General features: G+C 41.4%; 1 protein-coding gene across 3 annotated transcripts in view; it reads right to left on the bottom strand.

Annotated features, from left to right (window-relative positions):
* LOC126251606 (cytoplasmic dynein 2 light intermediate chain 1) overlaps positions 1-17,241 on the bottom strand; it is an 80,215-nt gene that overhangs the window by 33,849 nt on the left and 29,125 nt on the right. The window lies entirely within an intron of this gene.

Genomic DNA, 17,241 nt, shown 5'->3' with positions numbered 1-17,241 from the left:
CAGTAGTGTCATGTTTCAATGAGGACCTAGAAACTTTTAGCTCAGGACTGAAGCATGTAGAGGAACTATGGCTTAAATTTAAAAGAATAGTTGATCATGCACCGGAGTACGTATCTAGTAGGACAGTTCATGATGGTAGTGACCCTCAGTGGTATACAGTCACTGCAAAGAAACTTCAAAAGAAACAGAGACTACTGCAAAACATGTAACAAAGCAAAGTGCTATAGAAAGAGAGATGCTGATTGAAACACATTCAGCTGTCAATAGGGCAATGCATGAAGCCTTCAGTAACTGCTGTGTGCCAGAATATTATCAAAAGATCTCTCACAAAGTCCAACGAAATTCTCATCACATGTAAAGGCTGTTAGTGGCACCAGAGTTAGGGTCCAGGCAAGACAGAAAATGAAATTGATGGTCACAAAGCAAAAGCAAAAATGCTTGACTGTTTTCAAATACTTCTTTACTAACCAAAACCCATGAGTACTGTCCCAATTAATACTCATACCACTGTAAAGATGTGTGAAGATAAGTGTCAGCTGCAATGAGAAACAGCTGAAATGATTAAAATTGAACTTATACCCTAGGTTAGCCCCTCCTTTAACTATAATATACCAAGGACACTTCAAACATAAATCTGTGCCCACTGAATGCAAGAAAGCATAGGTCATATCTGTCTGTAAGAAAGGAGCAGAAGTGATCCACAAAGCTATCATCCAATACCCTTGGCATCCGTTTGTTGTAATATCTTAGAGATTATTATGAGCTCAAAGGTAATGAGGTATCTCAAACACAATAACCTCATCCATGCCAAACACCAAGGATTCTGGAAACATAAATCATTTGAAACCAAACCCCTGCTTTTCTCACATGACATTCTGAAAGCCATGGATCACAGCAGTCAGGTAAACACAAAGATTCTTGTCATCCAAAATTGTATTTGACACAGTAACACACTTACACCTATTATTGAAAGTATCATAATATGGGGTATTAAGTGAAATTTGTGACTGGGTTGAGGATTTCTTAGTAGAGTGGACACAGTATGGATGGAGAATCATCGACTGATGTAGAAGTAACCTCAGGTGTGGCACAGGGAAGTGTGCTGAGAGCCTTGCCATTCATATTCTATGCTGTTTATAGTGAAAAGGGTTGACATGGGCTGGCATGTGCCTGCACTCATTACTGGCAACAATGGTGCTCCTTTGGAACAGGAGAACCTGCCCCTCCAACCAGGGAGGAAACAAAAAATGGAAGAATCAGCTGCTATCACAATACCCTCCAAGCACCTAAGGGACCGACAGGGCATACGTGTGGACCAGGGAGCAATAGAGTGCATTGTGGAATATGACAGACAAAAACTAAAGCCATTATAATAGTAGTAGACAAAAATTTGGATAGCTCTGGCAATAAGCATAGTTTTATTTAACAGTAGAAACAGTTATGATGGTAGCAGGTAGTACTGTTTAGATAAAACTAAATATTAGTGTATATCAAATAATTTGGATAAGAATCATGACAGTTTGAGTTTAAATTATAGATAACAGGCTACAATGGAATGAAATGAATAAGTTATTGGGCAAAAATGAGTTATCTGTTCATATTGTGTATTAATGACCTCCAAACAATACAGCGTGTTTATAAATGAATATCGGGGTTTTAATGCTTTATAACATCTATTATTTTAAAATTACAGTTATAAATTATATGTCAAATGAAAGAGCAACTCAAACAATTTTACCAAGAACCTTATAAATGTTATATGTGAGCACAATTTGTCACACGGCACACATCAAGTCTATAGCCGAGTTCTTCCCAAACATTGATAAGTGTGTCTTCAGTGATTGTAGCAACAGCTGCTTCAATCCGTTTTCTTAATTCAGGGAGATCTGCTGGTAGCGGAGGCACATATACATGATCCTTGATGAAACCCAAAAGGAAAAAATCGCATGATGTTAGGTCGGGTAAACGTGGAGGCCACGCAAAGCAAGCCCTGTCATTGGGCCCCAAGCGGCTTGTCCAGCACTCAGCTATAGACATGATGTGTGCCGTGTGACAAATGGTGCTCAAATTGAACATTTATAAGGTTCTTGGAAAAACTTTTTGAGTTGCTCTTTCATTTGACATATCATTTATAACTGTAAGTTTAATGTGATAAATATTATAAAGTGTTAAAACCCCGATATTCATTTATAAACACCCTGTATTAATAATGACGTCAGACTATTTGCAGGTGGTGTAGTTATCTAGAATGAAGTAGTGTCTGACAAAAGCTGCACAAATATTTAGTCAGATCTTGATAGGATTTCAATGTGGTGCAAAAATGGGCAACTTGCTTGAAACGTTCAGAAATATAAAACCATTCACTTCACAAAATGAAAAAAATGTTGTCTTCTATGACTATAATACCAATGAGTCACATTTAGGGTCACCCAACTCATACAAATACTTGGGTGCAACAATTTGTAGGGACATGAAACACACAGACTCACTTGTAGTTAAAGCAAGTGGCAGACTGCTGTTCATCAGCAGAATACAAGGGAAACACAATCACTCTGCAACAGAGATCCATATTCAAATACTACTCACATGTATGGGACCCATAACAAATAGGATTACAATGGGATATTGAATTTATACAAAGGAGAGCAGTACGAATGCTCACAGGTTTCTCTGACCTGTGGGAGATGTGAATCATTATTAACTACTTAACTTGCCCTACAACCATCCACAGGAGATTGGAGAAACAAATATGTATAAGACTTAAGAGGTGTCAAAATAGGTAAGTAACACTAAAAGGCCAAACATATTTACAGCTGAATACTGTGGTAATGCTCCTGTGTCATGATAACTTCTGGTGCCGGTAGCAGCTATCAGGCTGCCATGTGCTGCAGTTGCAGCTTCAGCATGGTGCCCATACACAAGTTCCTGCCCAGTGGACCAACAACTAGACAGCTGGGCCAGCGTAGTGGCAATACGAGCAGAGTTCGACAGTCAACAAACTTTGTCATTCACTGACACTCCGCCTAAAACCCAGGAAGTAGCATTTATTCACAGCAAGCCATGGACTGTTTCCTCCAAACCTTGCTCACAGTGCAGGCCAGTACAAGATGCCATATGATGGCCACTTCCCCCTCACCCAGAGTGTTTTTTGCAGAGTGCCAGGACAATCAGCACTCATATGTGAGCCTTCCATAAATGTCAACAAAAGGGCCACATTGCAAAGTGTTCATTGTGCTAGCTCTCAACATGCCAACTGGCAAAATGACTTAGCAATGGACATCAACTTCATCCAGACAGTCACTATTTCCAACTTAGCAGGGACAAATAAATTGTTTATTTCTTTGCATATTGGCCATCGGCCAATAACATTTCAAGTGGACATGGGGGCAGCTACCTCCCTGATCATGTACCAACTTACCTACAATTAGTTGGTCCAGCACTGACCCCCATGAAAATGAGGTTAGTTACAAAAAACACAGCAACCACATCAAAGGTGAATTTAGAGTAGGAGCCCTTTACAAAAATTTAAGTTGTAACATCACACTCCCGGTGATAAACAGCAATATCATTTCCCTTTTGACGCCTTATGTTCCTTGAGCTTTGTCATTCACAATGCAGTTAATCTCATTACAGAAGAAGTCCCTTTACAAAAATTAGAACAGGTCTGTTGTGACTTCCTTGAAATATTTTCCTTCAGGCTTGGAAAAATGAATAATTTTGAAGCACATACTACCCTAAAGCCACTGGCCAGTCCTCATATTTTTTTGTGTTAGGCCCATAAACAAGGCTCCATGTGAGCAGGACAGGAACTGTACAGGCTCACAACTTTGGCAGTGATTGAACTGATCGCAAACAGTCAATGTGCAATACCTCTCATAATAACTATCAAATAAATTGCATCTCTGTGTGGATTATGATACTGTTAATGCACAGACAATTACAGGTACGTACACTATTCTGTGGATGAATAAATTACTGGCAAAACTCGGGGGGTGGCTGATACTTCTCTCTAAAATAGATCTGGCAGACGTGTACCTCCAGCTTCTGATGGATGAACAGTCCCAACAAATCATGGTACTTTACACACCTTTTGGACTATTCAGATACAAGCGCTTACCTCTTGGTGTAGCCTAAGTCCCTGCGATCTTTCAATGATTCTCGGAGTAACTAACAGAGCAGGTCCCTTCTTCCATAAACTACTTTGGCACCATCACCGTCACAGGAACTACACTCCTGGAAATTGAAATAAGAACACCGTGAATTCATTGTCCCAGGAAGGGGAAACTTTATTGACACATTCCTGGGGTCAGATACATCACATGATCACACTGACAGAACCACAGGCACATAGACACAGGCAACAGAGCATGCACAATGTCGGCACTAGTACGGTGTATATCCACCTTTCGCAGCAATGCAGGCTGCTATTCTCCCATGGAGACGATCGTAGAGATGCTGGATGTAGTCCTGTGGAACGGTTTGCCATGCCATTTCCACCTGGCGCCTCAGTTGGACCAGCGTTCGTGCTGGACGTGCAGACCGCGTGAGACGACGCTTCATCCAGTCCCAAACATGCTCAATGGGGGACAGATCCGGAGATCTTGCTGGCCAGGGTAGTTGACTTACACCTTCTAGAGCACGTTGGGTGGCACGGGATACATGCGGACGTGCATTGTCCTGTTGGAACAGCAAGTTCCCTTGCCGGTCTAGGAATGGTAGAACGATGGGTTCGATGACGGTTTGGATGTACCGTGCACTATTCAGTGTCCCCTCGACGATCACCAGTGGTGTACGGCCAGTGTAGGAGATCGCTCCCCACACCATGATGCCGGGTGTTGGCCCTGTGTGCCTCGGTCGTATGCAGTCCTGATTGTGGCGCTCACCTGCACGGCGCCAAACATGCATACGACCATCATTGGCACCAAGGCAGAAGCGACTCTCATCGCTGAAGACGACACGTCTCCATTCGTCCCTCCATTCACGCCTGTCGCGACACCACTGGAGGCGGGCTGCACGATGTTGGGGCGTGAGCAGAAGACGGCCTAACGGTGTGCGGGACCATAGCCCAGCTTCATGGAGACGGTTGCGAATGGTCCTCGTCGATACCCCAGGAGCAACAGTGTCCCTAATTTGCTGGGAAGTGGCGGTGCGGTCCCCTACGGCACTGCGTAGGATCCTACGGTCTTGGCGTGCATCCGTGCGTCGCTGCGGTCCGGTCCCAGGTCGACGGGCACGTGCACCTTCCGCCGACCACTGGCGACAACATCGATGTACTGTGGAGACCTCATAACCCACGTGTTGAGCAATTCGGCGGTACGTCCACCCGGCCTCCCGCATGCCCACTATACGCCCTCGCTCAAAGTCCGTCAACTGCACATACGGTTCACGTCCACGCTGTCGCGGCATGCTACCAGTGTTAAAGACTGCGATGGAGCTCCGTACGCCACGGCAAACTGGCTGACACTGACGGCGGCGGTGCACAAATGCTGCGCAGCTAGCGCCATTCGACGGCCAACACCGCGGTTCCTGGTGTGTCCGCTGTGCCGTGCGTGTGATCATTGCTTGTACAGCCCTCTCGCAGTGTCCGGAGCAAGTATGGTGGGTCTGACACACCGGTGTCAATGTGTTCTTTTTTCCATTTCCAGGAGTGTATAAGAGAGAGACACTTACACAATCTCTGGATTCTTTTTCAAGTCCTGCAAGATACTGGTCTCAAAAGTAAGTAAGTCAACTTTTTTCAACCATCTATTGAATATCTTGGCCATGTAACACCAAAACATGGCTTTAAGTTGATTAGTCAACATGCTGCTGTTATCAAGAAACTTCTACGAACAGTCAGCATCAAATACTTACAGTCCCTTATGGGAAAGATCAAGTACTACAGTAAATTTATTTCACAAGTAGCTCAAATTTTGAATCCTTGGAAACACACTATGTTGCAAAGGGGTTCCTTTCATTTAGTTAGATGAGTGTGAAGAGTCATTTCGCATTCTTAGAAACAAACTTCACTCTGCCTTAAGCTTGGCTATTTTCCAACCAGGTAAGCCATTGCTCCTGGCCACTGAAACCTCACAAAATAGCATCGGTGCAGTTTCATCACATTGTGATGCCAACTGTTCCGAGCAGCCAATAGATCTTGCATATAAAACATTGAATCCAGTCCAAATTAATTACTCACAGAATGAAAATGCTCTAGCTATAATATATGCAGTTAAGAAACTCCATATGTTCCATTTAGTGACAGACTAGTTTGGACCCTCTTTCCAGTTACCAGATAAGACAGCACAATATCTTCAATGTTGGGCACTTTTTTTTTTTTTTTTTTTTTTTTTTTTTTTTTTTTGAGTCAATGTGGCTATGAAATTCATTTTCACACTATAGCCCAAAACACAAATGCTGACGCATATTCTCATCTACCTATGGGCCAAAGCCCCGTCATTTCACAATACAGAATTGTCATCTTTCATTTGAATGAGGAAGATCACCTCACAATAGACACCTCCCCATCATCAGTTCCTGCATTCCCAACGCCACTGACACTAATGCTATTTTGCAGCGTGTCCATCACCATGTCTTGCACAGGTGGCCAGAATGTCTTTCAACAAAATCATACTATTTTTCATTACGTAATTACTTCATTTTAGCCAACAGCATTATTTTGCTCGGAACCGAATGCAATGCACCAAGGGTGGTTTTACTGGCATCATTCTGCCTGGAAACCCCGAAGTTGCTTTATCTAGGTCACTGGGGGACACCACTTATTAAACTACTAACCCACTGTCATGTCTATGGGTCAGGTGTTGACAAGTACATGAAGCAACTAATGCTTTCCTGTGAGAAGTGCACCGAACAACAAGCTGCTCCACAAGAAGTTTTTTCTTCCTGGTCTACAGTCACCCAACCATAGGAGTGGGTAGAGTCCCTGCAGAATATCATGGCAGGTAGATGTGCAGACGGCAGGAAACACAAGGGAAAAGCGGTAGTGATGGAGGCTGCAGGCAGGCATTGTAGGGGATATGTTGATTGCTGGAGGGGAAATGATCTAAACTGAAACCTACTCTCACATTTTTTTGTAAATATTAGGTGCGACCCCTCCACACCCACACTTGCATGGTGACCATTCAAAAGATCTGTCACCTCCACTTTGGTCAGATCCTAAAATAAGTCCAGCGAAAATGCAGTGATTTTTTCATGGGTCATTCACTGTCTGTAACTTTCAGAGAAGTGTCATGAGTGATGAATTTTTAGTAAAACATTCACATTTCTCTTGTTGTCATGTTAAAATCTACTTCATGTGCCAAAACACAGCGGAGTTTACACACACTCACCTCAATAACATGTTGTGCAGATACAATTGGGAGAGAATTCTGAAACAGTAGTTTATTAAGTGAGGAACTGAGGAAAAATATAGTCAGTATCTTACGAAAAAGCACATCCTTGGTGCAAAATAAATGTGTAATATCTCCATTTATGCTCTTCTGTAGTATTTCTCATTTCACCAACTATTGATGGCCCTTAAAAATTAGAATATTTTATCAAAAAAATCTGTAGTTAGTGTAATAATACAGTAGATAATGAAGTTTTGCATAATAACCATATTGCAAAATGCTCTCCTCTTTCCATGCTGTCATTTGCCAAAATCTCATTTCGATATCTCAAACCGTTCATGAGATATGAGGAATGTTGTGGATATTTCACTCTGGTATTATTGGGTAGATCACATAACTACTGAGGAGGTATTGAATAGGATTGGGAAGAAGAGAAGTTTGTGGCACAACTTGACTAGAAGAAGGGATCAGTTGGTAGGACATGTTTTAAGGCATCAAGGGATCACAAATTTAGCATTGGAGGGCAGCGTGGAGGGTAAAAATCGTAGAGGGAGACCAAGAGATGAATACACTAAGCAGATTCAGAAGGATGTAGGTTGCAGTAGGTACTGGGAGATGAAGAAGCTTGCACAGGATAGAGTAGCATGGAGAGCTGCATCAAACCAGTCTCAGAACTGAAGACCACAACAACAACAACATTATTGGTGGCACTATGTGATTGCAGATGAGTGTGCTACGTCAGATCAATTTTGTCAACATTGGTGACGGATAAAGATCTCCACCGAACTCTAAAGAAAACAACAAAATATTATGTAAAGTGCACCAAACACAAAACCATAGTGACCCCTTTTCTGAACCTTGCGCAATGTGTTACTTCCACACAAATATCACAGTAACTATAATCATTAACAAAATTACGTGCACATCATAATGGACCTGATATACAGGGTGTTACAAAAAGGTACGGCCAAACTTTCAGGAAACATTCCTCACACACAAATAATGAAAAGATGTTATGTGGACATGTGTCTGGAAACGCTTAATTTCCATGTTAGAGCTCATTTTAGTTTCTTCCACCTACGCTCAATGGAGCACGTTTATCATGATTTCATATGGGATACTCTACTTGTGCTGCTAGAACATGTGATTTACAAGTACGACACAACATGTGGTTCATGCATGATGGAGCTCCTGCACATTTCAGTCGAAGTATTCGTACGCTTCTCAACAACAGATTCGGTGACTGATGGATTGGTAGAAGCAGACCAATTCCATGGCCTCCACGCTCTCCTGACCTCAACCCTCTTGACTTTCATTTATGGGGGCATTTGAAAGCTCTTGTCTATGCAACCCTGGTACCAAATGTAGAGACTCCTCGTGCTCGTATTGTGGACGGCTGTGATACAATACGCCATTCTTCTGGGCTGCATCAGTGCATCAGGGATTCCATGCAATGGAGGATGGATGCACGTATCCTCACTAACGAGGACATTATGAACATTTCCTGTAACAAAGTGTTTGAAGTCACGCTGGTACGTTCTATTGCTGTGTGTTTCCATTCCACGATTAATGTGATTTGAAGAGAAGTAATAAAATGAGCTCTAACATGGAAAGTAAGTGTTTCTGGACACATGTCCATATAACATATTTTCTTTCTTTGTGTGTGAGGAATGTTTCCTGAAAGTTTGGCCGTACCTTTTTGTAACACCCTGTATAAAGTTACAAGGAAAGCAAAAAGATTTTTTTTTTTTTTTTTTTTCCGAATAGTTTCTGAAAAGTCAGTTAAGAAAGACTGCAGCAGGGCATGCGCCTCAATTCCATCATCGCTGACCAGCCAAAAGGTAGCAGAGACAGTCAGCCTCCTCTGCTGGACAAACAAATGAACTTGTCCAGTGCTTTGGATGTAAATTGGTCGCTGCTCATCAGCCACCTTATCTTGCACGGACTCTACATCTGGGTATTGTCAGACCCTTTCTGAACACTGTGGGGCTTATCATCATCAACCTACTCACACTACCCATATATTGTGAAATTATACTCCACAACAGTTGATGTAATGGTGCATGCTCTCTCCACAACTTTCACCAATGAGCACTTTCCATGGACTATTACCGCAGATAATGCTCCCAGTTTGTGGCATACGCTTTTGAGATCTTTTGCAAACAAAACGGTACTCAGCTCCTCATGTTCCCCTCCTCCCAGTCCCAATCCAATGGAGAAGAGGAGCATCTGGTCCATACACTCAAGCAACAAATAAAGAAATACAAGGTCTGCTGAAAAATTATGGAACTTTGTCCACAAAATGTTTCTATACTTATCTTTTACTTATTTTCCATAGTCTCCTTCGACATACTCTCCTACACATTTAAACACTGCTCTCAATGCTGCTTCCACTTCCGGAAGAAGTCTTGGTATGCCTCTTGCTGGATTGTGTGAAGTGCCTGCTGCAACTTTTATTTTATCTCATCTATTTTTGCAAACCTTTGTCCCTTCAATATGGTTTACAACTCTGGAAATTAAAAAAACGTAGGGGCCAGGCCTGGAAGTACAGAAGATGAGGCAGCACAGTGATTTCATTTTTTGTGCAATAATCACACACCAAGAGGGATGAATGTGCAGGTGCATTATTGTGATGGAAGAGCCATGATTTGTCTCGCCACATTTCAGGCTGTTTCTTTTCACTTTTTCTCACAGGCGTCACAACACATCCTGATAGCACTGTCAATTAACATTTGTCCCTGTGGCACGAATTCATGATGAACTAATCCTTCAAAGTCAAAGAAAATTATCACCATGGCTTTGACATATGACCTGACCTGACAAACTCTTTTTGGTCTTGGAGAATCTTTCCTGATCCATTGTGAAGACTGAACTTTGGTCTCGACATCGTAACCGTAGGCCCATGTCTTATCGCCAGTTATGATCCTATTAAGGAACATCTTGTTCTCATTTGCATGATCCAAAAGCTCTTCACAGACTGTGAGGCAAAGCTTCTTCTGGTCTTGACGCATGAGCCATTGGACAAACTTGGTGGCAACACTATGCATTCCAAAATGCCGTGTCAGTATTTGCATTCCAAAATGCCATGTCAGTATTTCAGGACATGATCTAATTGAAATGTTACATTATTCTGCAATCTCTCGGACAGTCAGTCTCTTCGACTGGCACACACAATTTCATTGATGTTCCTGACATGAATAACGGTGTTAGATGTCGAAGGGCATCCTGAATGAGGATCATCTTCAACTTCTGTCTGCCCATTTTTAGACCATGTCAACCACTCATGACATCAAGTATGGCTTAAGTATTCATCACCGTGGGCTTCCTATATCATCTGGTGTGTCTCTGTAAAGGTTTTCCTGAATTTAACACAGTCATCTTGAAGTTAGCATGCTGTGTGACACAACATTCTACTCAATACAGCACTGAACAATAACTAACAGACAAACAACAATGAAACTCCTGGAAGCTACACATTAAGCACAGACTTGTGCAGGGATCCCAACTGCATTTCGCTCCAACACAACAGAGTATCGGCATGAAATTGCGAATATTCCGGAATTCTTTGGAGAGACCTTGTATGTAGTCAATACTCCAACAGAAGAGACTCCTTCCTCACTCTTAAGCTCTTATAGAATGCTGGGGAGATGAGTTCAGCAGCACTTTTTCATGGCCACCAGCACCACTCCCTGCTCCATCTGCTAATCCCATCTCCTCACCTGCTGAAAGTGCAACCATCATCAATATTCCAGAAGGGATCCTGAATTTGGACCTCGGCCTGTGACCATCAGATGGCTTGTCACCAGAACAAACTGCATCATTGCTGGTATGAGCACCCACCAGCAGAACTTCACCAGTGATAGCCAGTAGGCCCTACACCCTCCCACCAGCAGCCTCCTTTTGTTGCCGAACCCTCCATCCTGCTGTCTGATGCCTATGCTATCCAGTTCAGAAATGACACCTTTAGATCCAACATGTTTAAGGTTTCTTCCAGACACCTCACAGCCAAAGCCACTGGTGGCATGCCTTGAGCAGCTGCACAGAGGAATGGGATATGGAAATGCAGCCCAAACCTGCAGTAGAGCACCCAGCAATTTTGACTGCCTTACCAGCACCACATCGTCACAAGGGCAGCTCCCGATCAGGCTGCTACTGCCAGTACTCGGTTGTGCCAGCCAACAGGGATCTTTTTTTCACCTCTCCCACATCCAGGCGTCAAATCCATGGTCACATGTGAGGCTGCTGCCACATGGCACTGGCAACACCACCAACACCAATGGACCTTTCGTAGCTCAAACCAAAGTTCATCTGTGAGGTCACCACCCTGCAGGGGGCATTTCCTTCTCTGTTTGCATGGCCAACTCAGGCGCATCAGCTGGCCATCACCTCTGGCATATGGGAAGGACAGTGGTAACATACCTGCATCACTCCAACTTCCGCATTATCCCAGGGTACTGGTAGCAGCTACCATGCCGCAGGGCACCAGAGTTGGTGCATCATCTGAAGGTGGGGCATCATCAGGGGCCACCACAGACACTACCACCAGTATCATAGCGAGCAGCTCACATATCAACTGCAGGCATTTAAAACCACTCTCCTCTTGTCTTGCCATAATTACTGTCTATGTACTACACTTTGCAAACATGTGTTATCCTGCTGGTTATTGGAGTTTTCTCTGGGTTAGTTCTTTGGATCTGCAAAGTTCAATTACTATTGCCCCTACATCGTGCTGGTTGGACACACAATGATGGCACTATGGATGAAGGGCAACAGGCAAATTCCATATTTCTAGATTTCCAGAAAGCATTTGACGTGGTGCCCCATTCCACGTTGTTAAAGAAGGTATGAGCGTATGGAATAGGTTCGCACATATGTGAGTGGCTGAAAGACTCCTTAAGTTATAGAACTCAGAAATTTGTCCTCAACAGCGAGTGTTCACCAAAGACAGGAGTGCCCCCAAATTGTGATGTTGTTGTTGTTGTTGTTGTTGTTGTTGTGGTCTTCAGTCCAGAGACTGGTTTGATGCAGCTCTCCATGCCACCCTATCCTGTGAAAGCTTCTTCATCTCCAAGTACCTACTGCAACCTACATTCCTCTGAATCTGCTTAGCGTATTCATCTCTTGTCTCCCTCTACGATTTTTGCCCTCCACGCTGCCCTCTAATACTAAATTGGTGATCTCTTGATGCCTCAGAACATGTCCAACCAACTGACCCCTTCTTCTAGTCAAGTTGTGCCACAAATTCGTCTTCTCCCCAATTTATTCAGTACCTCCTCATTAGTTATATGATCTACCCACCTCATCTTCAGCATTCCTCTGCAGTACCATATTTTAAAAGCTTCTATTCTCTCTTGTGTGGGCTATTTATTATCCATGTTTCACTTCCATGCATGGCTACACTCCATACAAATACTCGCAGAAAAGACTTCCTAACACTTAAATCTATACTTGATGTTAACAAATTTCTCTTCTTCAGAAACGCTTTTCTTGCCATTGCCAGCCTACATTTTATATCCTCTCTACTTCGACCATTATCAGTTATTTTGCTCCCCAAATAGCAAAACTCATCTACTATTTCAAGCGTCTCATTCCTAATTTAATTCCCTCAGCATCACCTGACATAGTTCGACTACATTCCATTATCCTCATTTTGCTTTAGTTGATGTTTGTCTTATATCCTCCTTTCAAGACACTGTCCATTCCATTCAACTGCTCTTCCAGGTCCTTTACTCTCTCTGACAGAATTACAATGTCATCGGCAAACTTCAAAGTTTTTATTTCTTCCGCACGGATTTTAATTTCTACTCCAAATTTTTCTTTTGTTTCCTTTTCTACTTGCTCAATATACAGACTGAATAACATCACAGATAGGCTACAACCCTGTCTTACTCCCATTCCAACCACTGCTTCCCTTTCATGCCCCTCGACTCTTATGATTTTTTTATTTTTTTTAATTTATTTCTTACACCATGGATCCAACTGTGACAATTTCACATGGATGTAGTGTGTGTGTAAATTTTTACATTGCCAATGACAAGTACTTGTACACTATGTTTACAGGTAAAGAATATAAAGTTACTTAACCACTACAATGATCCATAACACAATATAATGGAATGAGAATCCTTAGACCTACAGATTACAGGTATAAAACAAAGTAAATTAAACCTGAAAAGGTCATATAACCCAGACTGTTAAATATAAGCAGTTAACACTAAAAGAGTTACATATGTGACAAGAATGTTCAGCTTAATGTTCAATTTATATGATAATACATCTTATTTTAAGGCCGTTTCTCACTGTGTTTCATAAACTCTTCCAAACTGTAAAATGACATGGCTAAAAGAAATTGCCTCAGAAGCTCTTTAAATGTAGATTTGTTGGCAATTTCACATTTGATTTCTGGAGGAAGAGCATTAAATATCTTTATACCAGAGGACTATACACCCTTCTGCACAATCTTCAAATTTTTACCTTCAGTGTGGAAATCATGTTTCCTCCTTGTGTTATACTGATGGTATTCACTGTTACATTTGTATAAATCAGTGTTTTTACTTATGAAACACATAAGTGAGTATATATATTGAGAAGTAGTTGTAAGAATTCCCAGATTCCGGAATAGGCTTCTGCAGCTGCATCTAGGATCTACACCAGACATCACTCTTACAACACGCTTCTGAGCAATGAATATTTTCTTTGCAAGAGGTTGATTTCCCCAGAAAATAATTCCATATGCCATCAAAGAATGGAAGTAACCATAGTATGCAGATTTTTTAATGCTTAAGTTTGCACTGACAGAGATGATTCGCATTGCAAAAACTGAAGAGCTGAGTCTCTTGTAAAGATCTAAAATGTGATGGGACCAGTTTACTCTACAGTCAATCTTCACGCCTAGAAACTTTGTTACTTCCACTCTTTCTATGACCTGTGTGGCATATTTAACAGTCATTTCTTCCTCAGTTTTGGCAGTTGGGGTGAACTGAATATAATTAGTCTTACTCAGGTTAAGTGAAAGACCATTTGCAGTAAACCATTTCATTAAATCTATAAGAATAGTATTAACAGACTCTTGAACATTTTCACATTTAAGACCATTAACCATTATGTTACTATCATCTGCAAAGATGGTAAAATTGCACTGAATCATTGAAGAATAAGGTAAATCATTTATAAATAACAGGAACAGTAAAGGACCAAGAATAGAGCCCTGTGGAACTCCACAATTTATGTCTCTCCATTCCGATGAAATCATTCCACCACACAAATTGTCTGACTTATCTAAGACTACTTTCTGTTTCCTCTCTGTCAGGTATGACTGAAGCCAGTTATTTGCTACACCACTTATTCCTAGATGGTCTGCCTTCAGTAACAGTATTTGGTGGTTCACAGTGTCAAAGGCTTTACATAAATCACAAAATAACCCTGTTGTCACCATTTTCTCATTTAGAGATTCCAAAACCTTATCTATAAAAGCATATATTGCTTGTTCAGTTGACAGACCTTTCCGGAAACCAAACTGATGTTTGCTGAGAATATTGAATTTATGTAGGTGTTCTAAAATTCTAGAATACATGAGCTTTTCTAGTACCTTTGAAAACACCGACAGGAGAGATATTGGTCTGAAATTTTTAACATCAGTTTTCTCCCCTTTCTTAAAGAGAGGCTTCACGATAGCATACTTTAGTCTATCAGGAACAATTCCTTGCTGCAAAGAGGCATTGAAAATATGACACAGTATATTGCTTACAGAAGTACAACACTGCTTTAACAATTTGCTAGAAATATTGTCTACTCCACAGGAGTTCTTGGTTTTCATGGAGGCAACTGTTCTTTCAATTTCTGATACTGTAACAGGTCTAATATGCATTTGGATGATTTTGTTAGGGAAAGCATTTCGCAAAAAGGTCAGGGCATCATTCACAGAACCCTTGCAGCCTATTTGCTCAGACACTGACAGGAAGTGTTTATTAAAGATTTCAGCTATGATCTCAGGATTTTGCACAAGATTCCCTTCATGTTTGATTATGAAGTTTTCTACAGCTCTTTTTTTATTGTTCCCTGTCTCCTTGTTAACTATTTGCCAGACAGTCTTCATTTTATTATTGGAGTTATCAATTTCTTTTACATAATACAGTGCTTTTGATGTCTGAATAACTTTCTTTAGGATTTTACAATACATGTTATAATGGCTGATTAATTCTCTGTCCCTTGACCCTCTGGTTGCAACATAAAGTTCTCTCTTATATTTACATGACACTCGAATACCCTTTGTGATCCATGGCTTCTTTAAGGACGAGGAAATATTGTTCCTAACAAACTTTTTAGGAAAAGCTTCTTCAAAGTGGGATAGGAATTCATTTATGAATGCCATCTCGTTTCTGTACAAATTGTAAGTAGCCTTTCGCTTCCTGTATTGACCCCTGTCACCTTCAGAATCTGAAAGAGAATATTCCCGTCAACATTGTCAAAAGCTTTCTCTAAGTCTATAAATGCCAGAAATGTAGGCTTGTGTTTCCTTAATCTTTTAAGATAAGTCGCAGGGTCACTATTGCCTCACGTGTTCCACCATTTCTACAAAATCCAAACTGATCTTCCCCAAGGTCGGCTTCTACCAGTTTTTCCATTCATCTATAAAGAGTTTGTGTTAGTATTTTGCAGCCGTGACTTATTAAAGTGATACTTCGGTAATTTTCACACCTTTCAACACCTGCTTTCTTTGGGATTAGAATTATTATATTCTTCTTGAAGTCTGAGGGTTTTTCACCTGTCTCATACATCTTGCTCACCAGATGGTAGAGTTTTGTCAGCACTGGCTCTCCCAAGGCTGTCAGTAGTTCTAATGGATTGTTGTCTACTCCCAGGGTCTTGTTTCAACTCAGGTCTTTCAGTACTCTGTCAAACTCGTCATGCAGTATCATATCTCCCGTGTCATCTTCATCTAAGTCCTCTTCCATTTCCATAATACTAGCCTCCAGTACATCGGCCTTGTATAGACCCTCTACATACTCCTTCCATCTATCTGCCTTCCCTTCTTTGTTTAGGACTGCTTTCCATCTCAGCTCTTGCTATTCATACAAGTGGTTGTCTTTTCTCCAAAGGTCTCTCTAATTGTGATAGGACCACTATTATCTCTGTATACATAAATGATTCAGCAGACAGGATGGGTGGCAATCTACAGTTTTCTGCTGATTATGCTATGGTGTACAGTAAGGTGTCAAAGTTTAGTGACTATAGGAGTATACAAGATGACTTAGATAAAATTCGTAGTTGCTGTGATGAATTACAGCTAGTTCTAAATGTAGAAAAATGTAAGTTAATGCAGATGAATAGAAAAACCAACTCTTAATGTTTGGTCACATCTTTAGTAGTGCCCTGCTTGAGACAGTCATGTTGTTTAAATATCTGAGCATAACATTGCAAGCGATATGAGCATGTGAGTACTGTGGTAGGAAAGGTGAATAGTCAACTTCAGTTTATTGTGAGAATGCTAGGAAAATGTGGTTCAAGTGTAAGGAGTCCGCTTACCAGGATGCTACTGTTACCTATTCTTGAGTACCATTCAAGTGTATGGGATCCTTACCAGGTTGGATTAAAAGAAAACAATGAAGCAATTCAGAGGGGGGCTGCTAGATCTGTTACTGGTAGTTTCGAAAAAAACAAGCAAGTGTTACGGAGACGCTTTGGGAACTCAAATAGGAATTCCTGGAAAGAAGGCAAAATTCTTTCCAAGGAACACTGTTGAGAAAATTTAGAAAAACGGCATTCAAAACTGACTGCAGAACACTTATGTTGCCTCCAACATACATTGTGTGTAAGGACTACGAAGATAAAATATGAGAAATTAGAGCTCATATGCAGGAATATGACAGTCATTGTTGCCTTGTTCTATTTTGTGAGTGGAACAAGAAAGGAA

The sequence above is a fragment of the Schistocerca nitens genome, chromosome 4, assembly GCF_023898315.1.
Source record: "Schistocerca nitens isolate TAMUIC-IGC-003100 chromosome 4, iqSchNite1.1, whole genome shotgun sequence".
Lineage (NCBI taxonomy): Eukaryota > Metazoa > Arthropoda > Insecta > Orthoptera > Acrididae > Schistocerca > Schistocerca nitens.
This window is presented reverse-complemented; position numbering and strand designations above follow the sequence as displayed.